Source organism: Protopterus annectens, chromosome 3.part1 (genome assembly GCF_019279795.1).
Source record: "Protopterus annectens isolate FY-2018-M chromosome 3.part1, PAN1.0, whole genome shotgun sequence".
In the NCBI taxonomy this organism is placed as follows: domain Eukaryota; kingdom Metazoa; phylum Chordata; order Ceratodontiformes; family Protopteridae; genus Protopterus; species Protopterus annectens.
In genome coordinates, this window is record NC_056732.1 from 166,571,905 (window position 1) to 166,584,557 (window position 12,653).

Genomic DNA, 12,653 nt, shown 5'->3' on the forward strand with positions numbered 1-12,653 from the left:
TGCTGTGTTTTTTGCTTTGGAGAGGGCAGCTCTTACCTGAACATCTGAGATGTCAGGGGGGCAGCACTCTGCTGGGATAGATATTTGCCCTTTTGGTGGGAAGGTGTGGGAGTAGTTTGCGCTGAACCTGTCAGCTAGGATGTTGGCAATGTCTGTGGGTTCGGGTATTTTTTGTCATTTTGGACTAATTCTGAGCATATCTGGGAATTCCCACCCAGGTTCCTAACATAACTAAAGAAAGCCTTGTGATTATCCTTAGTGTCCTGTGCAATTTTTCTCTCGAAGCTGGCCTTAGACAATTTTATGAGTGCCCGTAGTTTTTTGCTAATACTGATCAGAGATGCCTTCCCTTTTTGGGATTTTGCTCTATCATGTAGTAGTTTCTTCCTTCTATTATATAGTTTGTTTATGGCTGGGGTCCACCAGACAGGACGTCTGACTTTGGAGGATTGGGTCTTGGTTTTATTTGGGATTGCATGATCCATGCATTCCTGAAGGTGTTCATAGAATGCGTTTATAAAGGATTCTGCGGTCTGGGCCGTATTTTCCACAGGCCCGGGGACTTTGAGGGATTCCATCTCGGTTTTGAGGAGTGTGAAATTTGCTTTAGAGAAGTTTTTCACTGTGGTTTTTAGGGCAGGGGGTGGAGTCGGGATGTGAATATCCAGTGAGATTAGTTTATGGTCTGATCTTACCAGTGAGGGATACACTTCTGGTCTGGAGTACAGAGTCCCCATGTTAGTGATGATCAGGTCCAGTATGTTTTCCCCTCTTGTGGGAGTGGTGACAAGTTGTTCCATAGCATTTGAGTTTATAAAGTCTAGGAACCTTTGGGCTAGGGTGTTGGAGCTAGAGTAATGCTCCCAGTCTATGTTTGGGTAGTTAAAGTCGCCCAATATAACGGAGTTTGGAGAGACCTTCATATTTTCCAGTGTTCTCAGGAAGGCCGAGTGGGGTTCCTGGGTTTGGGAGGGTGGTGTGTAGCAGGCTATAAACTGGAAGAAAGTTTTACCTACTGTTAGTTGCACATGGATAGTCTCTGATGCTTCGTGCTGTGCCACCAACCTGGAAGTGTGGGTGTCTTTGACGAATATTGATACTCCCCCTCCTTTTGTAGTTCAGTCCAAGTTTTGGGGCCGAAAAGCATGGTATGAGGTATAACTTGGTAGTGCTGGGGTGCTCTCGGGAGCCTTGAACCAGGTTTCTGTTACTGCACAGATATCGAAGTTCTCCATGCTAAGGAGAGTTTCGAGTGCGTGCATCTTGAGGTTTAGACTTCTGGCGTTGAGTAGCATTACTCATAGTTTCTTATCCCTTGTGATACCTATGGAGGCGGGTTTGTCTTTTGAGCCTTGCCTAAAAAAGGCACTATGGTGGTAGCAAGAGCCTTTGCCAATATCCAAAAGCCCAGGGGTGACAGGTGCAATCCGTCCTTAGCGAAGCATCGTGGCTTGTCGAGCATGTCATCCCAGGCTGACAGGCATTGGATCCCCTTTGAATGACACCAATACTTATGCCAATTGTTGAATTTGATCATCTTGTCTTCATATTGTGGCATCATTCTTGGTGAGGGTAAGATGCTACTCAAGTTTAGGGTCATACCGGCCTGGGCTACATGCTCAGAGAGCTCCTCTATGCCTCTTTTCATGTAGTCCAGGGAGGTACGTCTCAGGTCATTCACACCAGCATGGACAATGACTGAGTCATATTTGTACTTGCCTTGGAGTGACCTGAGTGCTTGTGTTATGTGGCGCATCCTAGCGCCCCACAGGCAGCTCACCATGACCGTCTCCTTGTTCAGCCTGGTGAGCGGGACGTCACTGTGCCTGACGATAGAGTCACCTATTACAAGTGTATCAGGTGTATTGTTTAGCCTTAAGGGCTGTGACTGTTCGGCACACTGGCTTTGTGAGCTATGTGTTGCACGTGTTTTGTTTTGGGGTAGCGGTTGCTTGGGTGTCTGCTTTGGAGGTCTCTGCTGCTTAGGCAGATTTTTATTTAGAGCCTCCAAGTATGTTTTTATGTGTTTATGTGTTTGGTTTGCTGTCATGGTAGGTCTATGTGAGACTGGAATTGTAGTGAGTGTGGTTTCCTTCTCCTCCTGACTGGTTTCGCCAGTACTGAGTTGAGAGAGCTTAGCCTCCAGTATGGCTATATGGTTGCATCTCTCACATGTGTTGGAATTTGTTGGGAGGAGGAGAGGGTTGTCTGTGTACATGAGGCAGTTGTAACATTGCCTCAAGATTCCCAGATTCACCAGCTGGACCGGAGAGGAGATTTACAACTGACCTTTGGACATGCTAGAATAGTATTGGGAATTCCTTTATAACTGAAAAAAAAGGGCCAATGGGGAACAAGGTACTCAAGGGGACTTTGTGAGGGCGTAGTGCTTTTAATTTTTTAGTGCTGACTTATATAATTGCTTTAGTGAGCAAGTGCCAGGTAACTTAAATGCAATGTGTTACAGGTAACTTAAATGCAAAAATGACAAACAGTAACTTTCTTTCAAGTGAAACAAGGAAATAAGTACAGTAAGCAATGCAGATATCACTAGGGATCCACAGAAGCACTGAAAAGCCACATTTTAGGTGGAATTAGCATTTCAGGGAAATAACAAGCAAACAAACAACAAGCATACAAACAAAGCTAGATTCAGCAGGCCTGCATCTAGTCTATTCTACAGCAAACAAGGTGTACCTATTTCAGTAAGAAACAGTTCAAATATGCAGGCACTATAAGCCTTTAACCAGAAATTCCCAGCTCAGAAGGGCAGAGTCCAGCCTCTCCTCCCACAAGAGTGCAGACCACGAACCCTTTTAATGTAAAATAACTGGCCTGAAGCCCAAGTGCTTAAACCAGAATTAATACACTTTTAGAATAACAGACACTGATCCCTCAATCAGCAGTTCCCAACTTAGAAGGATGTAAGCTACCTGTTCTGCCACTACAGTGCAGACCACAAACCTTCTTAATGTAAAACAATTGGCCTGAAGCCCAAGTGCTTAAACCAGAATTAATACACTTTTAGAATAACAGACACTGAGCCCTCAATCAGCAGTTCCCAACTTAGAAGGATGTAAGCTACCTGTCCTGCCACCACAGTGCAGGCCACAAACCTTCCTAATGTAAAACAACTGGTTTGAAGCCCAAATGCTTAATCCAAAAGACTTAGAATGATAGCTACACTTTAATCAAGTTACTACCAAGCAGTAATAAATACAATTGAATACTTTAAAGAATGCCTGGATTAGTGCTCAAGTTATATAAACAAAGCTAGATTCAGCAGGCCTGAATCTAGTCTATGCTACAGCAAACAAGGCGTACCAATTTCAGTAAGAAGCAGTTCAAATATGCAGGCACTATAAGCCTTTAACCAGAAATTCCCAGCTCACAAAAGCAATACTAATTCCCAAGAGGTGGTTTGTCTTAGTGGTGCATTGCTCTGACTGTAGTGCACAGGGACCTGGGTTCAGGTTTGGGTGTGATGTCTTTTTTCCCTAATGTTAAATGACTGTACTACATGATATATTTACAAAAGCAGTACTAAGCCCCAGAGCTACTTTGGCTTAGCGGTGTGTTGCTCTGTTTCTAATGCATAGCATACTGGGTTTGAGACTTAGCAGTGATGTTTTTTTCCCCTAATGTTAAATGACTGTAATGCACGATATATTTACAAAAGCATTACTAACCCCTGCACCTGATTTGTCATAGTGGTGTGTTGTTCTGACTCTAGTGTATAGGGTCCTGTGCTTGAGACTTGAGAGGGCTGGTTATTTTGTTGCTGGGCGGAACAGTGACTGATTGAGATAGCATGATTAAAGCAGTTTTAAGCGGGTTTGCATGATGCTAAACAATACCAATAGATGCTTAGGTTCTCTTAGCTTTGCTTAGCAGCACTTACTCCCACTTAAACCCGCGCTAATTCAAAAAAAGAAAAGAAAAAAGGAGTGGTAGGAAAGTGGAAAATGGGGGCAAGCAAGGAGAAAAACATTATGAAAGGCAGCTAGGGATGTGCAGGACAGATGTAGGAAATGACCACAGCTCTTGATTTCTTGTGCAGCAACAGCTGTGAATGATGTGGACAATTTGGAATTTAGACCCTCACACCTCACAGGGAGGGGTGTGGGTGACATACATTTGTTGAGTGATTCATGGGTAAATTGATTAATTTCATTGTATGTGGGGGCAAAGTGCAGAGCTATGTATGGGATGAGATTTTTTTGGGGCAACAGATCCCCCTTTTTTATGGTGAGAGTGGGTTGGGGAAGGGTTGTGGGTAAGTCAGGGGAGGTAATTTGGTAGGAGAGGTTGCTTTTGCAGATAGACACGACAAGACAGGGGTGGTGTATGACACATGAGGGAGATAAACACCTTGGATGGGGAGGGTATTTGGGAATCAGAGGGCCATGTGCCCCCAGATGGAAACAGTGGGACTGAGGTCTCCACCCATGGGCAGTCACCACTGCTGCTTCACGGCCCAGAAGGTGGCTGTGCTGGGGGCTGGATGATGGGGCCAGTCTGCTCCTCAAGGTGCGCCGGTCTGCCCTCGATCTGGCGCAGCAGTCATCCAAGTCCTGCTGGATGATGCTGTGCACCATACCTCAGAACTGGTGTTGGGTGACAGGGTCCTCCCCTCACCTGCACCCAGGGGGGAATGGGCCCCACCCCCTGAGGTGGTTCCACCTGAAGGTGGTGCAGGACCAGCAGAGGAGGCAGCTCGAGGTTGAGTCGCAGACATGCTGGGTCCCAGTGTCATGGTCAGATGAGATGAGACAGGTGAATCCATTGAGATTTGCCTACCCAAACATGCTATGGTCTTGAGGTTTTTCAAAGTGTATTGGTTAGTCATCAACATTAGGTTTTGCGAACAACATACCCGTAGTATATGAACAATAATTATTGATGCCGATAAGGGGTGGGGGAGAGAAAAACAGTCCATTACCAACTGTATAGGCTATATTTTTCACAACAGCACTGCTCAATACTCTACAGCTGTAACAAATCTAGATACATGACTAGAGGGGACTTGTACATGTCAGAGTTGCATATATGCCTAACAAGGTGTATTCTGCACTGATGTTGTGTGAGTGTGCTAATGCCATACTTCTACTGGATTTTTATCTGCGTGCAAGGTTATTGGCAACAGTGGTCAGTAGCTGTGACAGCATGACACTTGAGAGACATGCATCGGGAAGAGTGCATGGTGTATATAGCTATCCTGCTGTCATTTGTAGGCATGGGGTTGGACACTGGAACATTTGTACACAGTTTATTAGTATACCTTTCATACAGCCAATAGAAACATTTCTTTACCTGTGAGCCCTGTGCAGAAAATATCTGTTAATACTACCTGTTTCTACAAATATTCAGGATTACTTGTGTGTAACTATAAACACATCTTAGTACCAGTCCCTGGATTCAAACCGAAGTCTGTGTAAGCAAAAATAAACAACATGTCTATTTCTTATCACACTGAACTACTGCTGTCTGCTGCTTGGCTGATTTGTGCCTAAAACTCACTTGGTTACAAAGTCTGAGCTTGTCATGTAAGTGGAGTGTTACAGTGTCATGCATGATAGATAGTGAACTGTGTATTAATACTTTGAATGCAGGTGCATAAATTTAACCCTTAGTAGATGTGATTATATATGATCTGTACAGACCATAGCAGGCTGCTGGGTTGCATACCCAACCCATACACATTTGGACATCATATGTTTGCAGTGTCCACCTATTACAGTCTCATACTTGCCTGCATCAGTGTACCTACATTCAGAAATACATGTAGCTGAAATGCAAATGTCAACACAAGACAATGCTGCATAAACACACTATAATACAGTACACATTACTATTCAAGATTCAGATCTTGGTGCAGAACATATATCAATTTTCATTGTATCTTGTTTTACAGCTCCACAGCTACAGTTTGGCATAACAGCTGCTTAGCAGACAAACTTCAATGATTTCATGATGTCATAGCCATATTTGCTGTGTAGCAGATGTACACCTGTATTTCTTCAACAACAGACCAGATTAATCACAACAGTTAGTGGGAATAAGCTTTATTTAGGGTGACATGACACAGTTGTCTATTACATTCAAAATACTAAATTCAGTTTTACTGCATATCCTGTAGATAATGAATGTATGTCAGTTATTACTTTCACAGTAGCAAGCACAGTATACTGTGTTAACAGATTCATTGCTACACAGTATTATTACAGTATTGGCTTCCTTTCATCAACAGTAGCTTGTTTGCTGCCTTCATCTGTATTACACAGTACCTGGCATTAGTTACTTATGTGAAGACTGGTAGAAAAGGGTGAAGGCTGCCAGCCTAGCCAGATAGAATTTTATACATAATTATATAATTTGTAAATATGAATGTGAATCACAGGTTTGTTGTCTTAAATGAAACAAATGCTGTTACAAAAATGTGGAAAAGTGCTCTCTACTGACCCAGTAAAAGCATGCTGTGACCCTTAGATCTAAAGTCAGCTCCAGTCTGGCTAGATGAAGGCTTCCTGCCTATTGTTTTAAGGCTAAAGTAAATGACCAGAATTTACATGTGGAATGTCCTTTATTGCTCTAAGTGTAAAATAATGTAAATACAGTTTCTGTCAGCCTGGAACTTGTGAAATGATGTAATGTTTTATCAGAACTGCCGTTTCAAATTAAACAGAGAGAACCAGAAAGCATTAAGCATTTTTTTTGTCTTGACTATCCAAATGCAGTTTCTGTCAGCCTGGGAACACCAGGAAAGTGTGAAATGGCATAATGTTTTATCAGAACTGCAGTTTCAATTTAAACAGAGAGAACCAGACAGCATTAAGCATGTTTTTGTCTTGACTATCCAACTTAGCACTCTGCTTGTTGTCTTAAGTAAGTTATCTTAGAAGTGTGTTTTCTTGTAGAAATAGCTAGGACTATAAAGATTAGACTAAGTGTTTTTTCTGTGATGTCAGAACTGTACTACTGATTTATTTAAGTATTTCTGTGGGATCTCTGAACTCTTGACTAGCACTGTCTGTGTAATAGAAAGTATTGTCTTGTGGTTTTAATTATTCATTATTAAATATTTTAAAACCTGTTAACTGTGGCTGGTTTGTGTAGAGATAATTTAAGCTCTTAAGAGTACTTGCATTCCTTTGGTAAAACTGTACAAAGCTACTCTAATAAGCTTTGACTGTTTAGTCACATCTACCAATTGTATAATAATATTGCACATCAATAATTGGACACCCGTTTAAGGGCCTTTGAGTAGATAATTATTAGTGGGTGGTGGCAGTGGGTACTACCGTATAGTCTGGGAAAAAGAGGCACAGCTGGAGAACCTGTGCCAGCCTTCCCCAGATGTGTCTTTGTGGTTGTGTAAACTGTCATCTCAAAGTGTGTGTGTCTGTGTGTGTGTGTGTGTGTGTGTGTGTGTGTGTGTGTGTGTGTGTGTGTGTGTGTCAGCTACTTGGGCAGGGACATGAAGCACTGGTTGGATAGAGAGTGTGCTGGAGATTTTAGCTTGCTCACTAGGCTGAGATCTGGACCCTATAGCTGTGCCAGTAGGGAGTCTTATTGGGGACCTGGGGAGCAAGGGAGCGACCATCCCCAGACTGACTGTGATCTCTGTGTGCTCTTAAGGGAAATTGCACTTTACTGTGTATATTTGTTATCCTTTCCTCATATATGAGACGCCCTCTCTGGTGTTAGTGGTAAAGATTGAGGCTCCTTGAATGCTGGGCCAGCGCACGGGCATCACAACTTATATCAGTGTTGGTCTAGCAACACATTATTTAGTACATTCAGAACACACTATACCTAATAGCTGTAAACATTTACACTTTCTTATGTATTGGACTCTCTCTCTCTCTCTATATATATATATATATATTGCAAGTTATATCTGTACTCACCACATTGTCGGTGCAGCCTCACCAGTTGTCCTGCATGGGCCTCAACATTACAAGCCCTCTCTTCTGCAGCTGTGGGGGGAAAACACACCATTATGCATGCCAGTCTATCAGATATTCATACTACAATTTGATAAAGCAACACTTGATATACTTACAAACTTCTGGGGCATTCTGGGCCTGAGCATCTTAGATCAATTGAGCCAAGAGTGCCCCCTTCCTCCATTTTAGGTCATCATAATGATGGTGGAACTGGTCACCAGTGTGAGGGATGCCAGTGGCATTGGTGAGCTCACGTGCCAGAAGGTCCTACGCCTCCAACTTGTATTCTGAGCCCTGGTACTGGCCCTGCAGCAGTCTGTCATCATGTTTTTTTTTGAGGAGCCCAGGCATGACCCTGGACTCCAACATGCCCCAGTGCTGAGCCCAAAAGAGCTCTCCCTCTCCTGCACCTGCCATAGTCCTACAGGGATCAAACTCTAACAGGTGGCGTTTTTCTATATTTTTCTACTATTTTGTGTTTTTATTATTCTGCCTGTATTCCCAACTGTGTGGTTTAAATAAGGATTTATTCCTACCCTTTGCTGTCATTGGACCATTTTTAAAAATGCTGAGCAAAGCTCAACAGTGTTTAAAGCCACTAAGCTGAGTTGAGCAGTGCTTAAAGTGGCAAATGCTGAGCAGTGCTTAGCATTGTGCAAATCCACTTAGCTGAGCTGAATACTGCTTAGAATGAGACTTCTTAGCAATGCTCAAACCAGCTAACCACTGCTAAGTATTGATCAGACAGGTCCTGTTTAAGTATTGCTTAGCTTGGCTAAGCAATGCTTAGCAAAACTGAGCTAAGGGCAAATACAATTTTTCATTTTTTAAAAAATAGGAATTGGCTATTAATTACTCATTATTGATACATCATTATTAACTGTATATATTTTACTTTACATGACCTCCTCCATGTTTCATTACATTACCTTGGTGTGTGACTGTACTGTATCAGACACCTGTGTTTAAAAGATGGTTTTCAAGAAATGAAACAAAAAAGTCCAAAATCCACAAAATCCAAGAAAATGCACAGCAAACAAATTCCTCTCCAAAAATATTTATTGCAGATAATCCAAATCACATGGAAAGTAAACAAAAACTCCACCAAGTGAGGGTTAAGCCACTATAAGCACCTTCCTCCCCAAAAGTACACATTAACATGGAACTTCATCAGATGGCAGCAAAAAGACATCATGCCATTTAAATACATTTGTGTGACATCACTTCCCCCCAGAAAGACAGATAAAGAAAATAACCACAGCTCATGCATTTTAAAAGTCAGCAATTATGAGTAATCAGACCAAATGCAAGGCACAGAGCTGTTTAAGCTGTTTTAAATTGTAGTGCTATACATGTTGCTTGTAGGATGTATTTTTATTAACTTTTTTATTAACTTTTTATTTTTTTATTAACTTTTTTATTAATTTTTATTAGCTTTTTATTTTTTATTTTTACTTTCTATTATAGATTTTTTTAACATATACTTTTAAAAAATGTTGTTTTATAGGATGCATACATATATACATATATTTAAACAATATTTTACCCTCCTGCACCCCCCAATGTGGGAGGCTGCTCCACACACCCCCTACTTAACTCTGAGATCACACTACAGTGGGGAAAAGGATATATTTCCTTATCCCCACTGTAATGTGCTTCGGAGAACTGGCTTTTGCAAAAGTGCACTTTCGATGTAGTGCACTTTCGCTTAAATGAGTTCGATCTTCTGATTGTTGATACACTGGGTTTTCAAAAATCAGACGTGACCATATATATATATATATATATATATATATATATATACACACACACACACACACACACACACACACACACACACACACACACACACACACACACACTAAAATAAATATGTGAAAGTTAAAATGAAACCAAAAAGACTAAATATATGATATATAGCTAACTGGAGGGAAAGGCGAACAGCAATGTAGTTTGATACAGAGGGGAGAGAGAAAAAAGAAGTGCAGTTTAGACAATAATGTAAAGGACAAAAGAAAATAAATATATACAGATAAGAAGAGGTGTTATTATACAGGGCTTTGTTTTGACAGACAGTAATACGAGATTGGCTGATTTTTTTTAATGAAACATTAAGGGTTCTTAAGATTGTGATAGTAATGTTTAATTTGAGAAACTAGGAGCAGGAAGTGACAGATCCCATTGAATAATGTTTGCAGGTCTTTGAGAGTCAGAGGCATAGCATGAATGGGAAGACCACACTCTAACTGTGTTTGGAAAATTTGTTTTGTAAGTTGCTGCTCTCCCTTCAGGAATACGAAAATGGGAGATTTTATGTTGGACAATTTTTGCTTTCAAGTTATGAATGTGAATGAACATAGATAGGAATCTAATATTATACTACATAGGGTTTCTGCAATGAGACCTCGAAATGTAATCACCCAGAAATTACTTGAGTGACCCGGAGAAGTCAAAAGATGCCTATGTCATTCATTTCTTTTTTTTTTTTTTAGGGGAAATAAGCCACCTGGAAATCTTGAACTTATATATATATATGGGTTCACTTCAGTTCACTGAACTTTCAATTCACTGACTTTCATTTTCTGATTTTCACTGAAATTCATTTCACTGAAACTTCATTTCACTGAAAGTTCATTTCACTGGCAACTATTATTAGCAATAAAATGGAATATTCCTGGAGTTAGAATATATAGTTGGGGGTGGGGGCATGATATTCTTACGTTTTGATATAATATTGCTTAGTAAAAGAAAAGTAACTGGGGCTGCACCCCCTAACTATATATTCTAACTCCAGGGTCGCACTACAGTGGGGAAGGGGGCATATTCCATTTACTTTGTAATAATAGTCAGTGAAATGAACTTTCAGTGAAATGAAGTTTCAGTGAAATGAATTTCAGTGAAATGGTGTCAGTGAAATGAAAGTCAGTGAATTGAAAGTTCAGTGAACTGAAGTGAACCCATATATATATATATATATATATATATATATATATATATATATATATATATATATCAAGTCCCTAGTTGCACAACACTGGAAAAGGAAAATTTCCCCAAATAGCATACCGCAGTCTCAAGACATCCTTGGTTTTATTTTGTGGGCAAGTAAACTCCAAAGAATCATAGTGTAAGGTAACATGGGACAGTCTAATAAGTTAAGTAAAGGCAAATACATATTAAGTGATTTGATTGTTGTAACTGAGTGGAATATAGAGGTTAACATTAAATTATTTATTTATTTTTTTTGCATTTGGTGTAAGCTGTTAGATAGCAGAAGACTGGGTTTATTTAAAACAATTTCTAAGATGTATTGAATAAACTAAAACAAAGAGTGAGAAGGGATGCATAGAACAGCTCTGTTATTAGAAACAGATTTATACAATTCTCGATCACCTGTATATAGGACTGTCAGCAAAGATTTGGTTAAATAGATAGCTAGAAAAACATTCTATAGTAAAAGAGCCTAAGCCAGAGTCTTGTAAAGAGATCATGACTGTATTATTATTACCACAGACAAAAGTTTTTGCAAATACTATAGAGACATTGTCAGGTTACCTTTCTTTGTGTTATTTAGTACTGCACCTGTAAACATGCAAAATGCCATTTGAGTGGTGCTCTGTTTAATAAATTGGGTCTATATCACTTTATCAAATGGCTATTCAGCAAATAGCCCCCGTTGTTGCGTGGATGGTGATAGGCCTACTCCTTTACGTGGGGAAGGAGAGAGTGATGACGAAGTAGACTCCTTTTCACAAAACGGAGTGGTGAGGCACTCAGAGAGCCTATGGAACAAGAATTTACAGGAGGAAGGGGTGCAGCAAGATTGGCAGCCTCAACAACAGAACTATGGCAACCAATGGATGCTGAACCAGAGGAATTACCAGCAGAAGAGATGCTGAATGTGAACGGTTTAGATACAAGGGTTGGCGAACGGACAGACCTTCCCTTGATTTGTTCTAATGCACAAGGTGACTTTTACTTTTATGATTTTTCAAATAATGGCTGTGGTGGGAACTATGCTGATTTGCTTTCCAAAGGTTTATCGTTTGTACCTTAGAACTATGCAAAATTGAGTATTTATTAGTTGATTTAAAGTTATTCCTTAGGAAATTAAATTTTAGAATTTTATTTGAGCACAACAGCTCTAATGATGAGGTTGGTATTTTAAGATGAAGTAGTGTGTTTAACCCAGTGCTCCCATTACCGTTAATACTATTTGAAAAATTAGTTGAACACAATTTCAGTGCACTGTTGGCAAGTAAAAAGTGAGAAATTGTTCCTAATTTAAATAAAGTAGAGTCTGAACTTTTGCACAAGTTGATTAGGGATAAAAATGTCCGAACGATGAAACCTGATAAAGGGGCTGGGGTGGTAATAATGCATAATGATGACTATCTTAATTGTATGTTTAATTATTTGTTTGAAAATGACTTTTATGAGGAAACATCATTGAACTTCATTCATTTAGCTTATAAAAAATTGACTATTTGATTAAAGATTTATTTGATCAGGGCCAAATTGATGGTATGTTATATGATTATTTGCAAGTGAAGCACCCATTGGTGCCATCCATCTTTGGTATTCCAAAGATGCACAAAGATATAAGGAATCCACCTATGAGGCCTATAGTCAATGCAAGCTGCTCTAAGACCCACCCCCTTTCTAAATTCATTGACTATAAACTTAAGTTCATTGTCATGAATG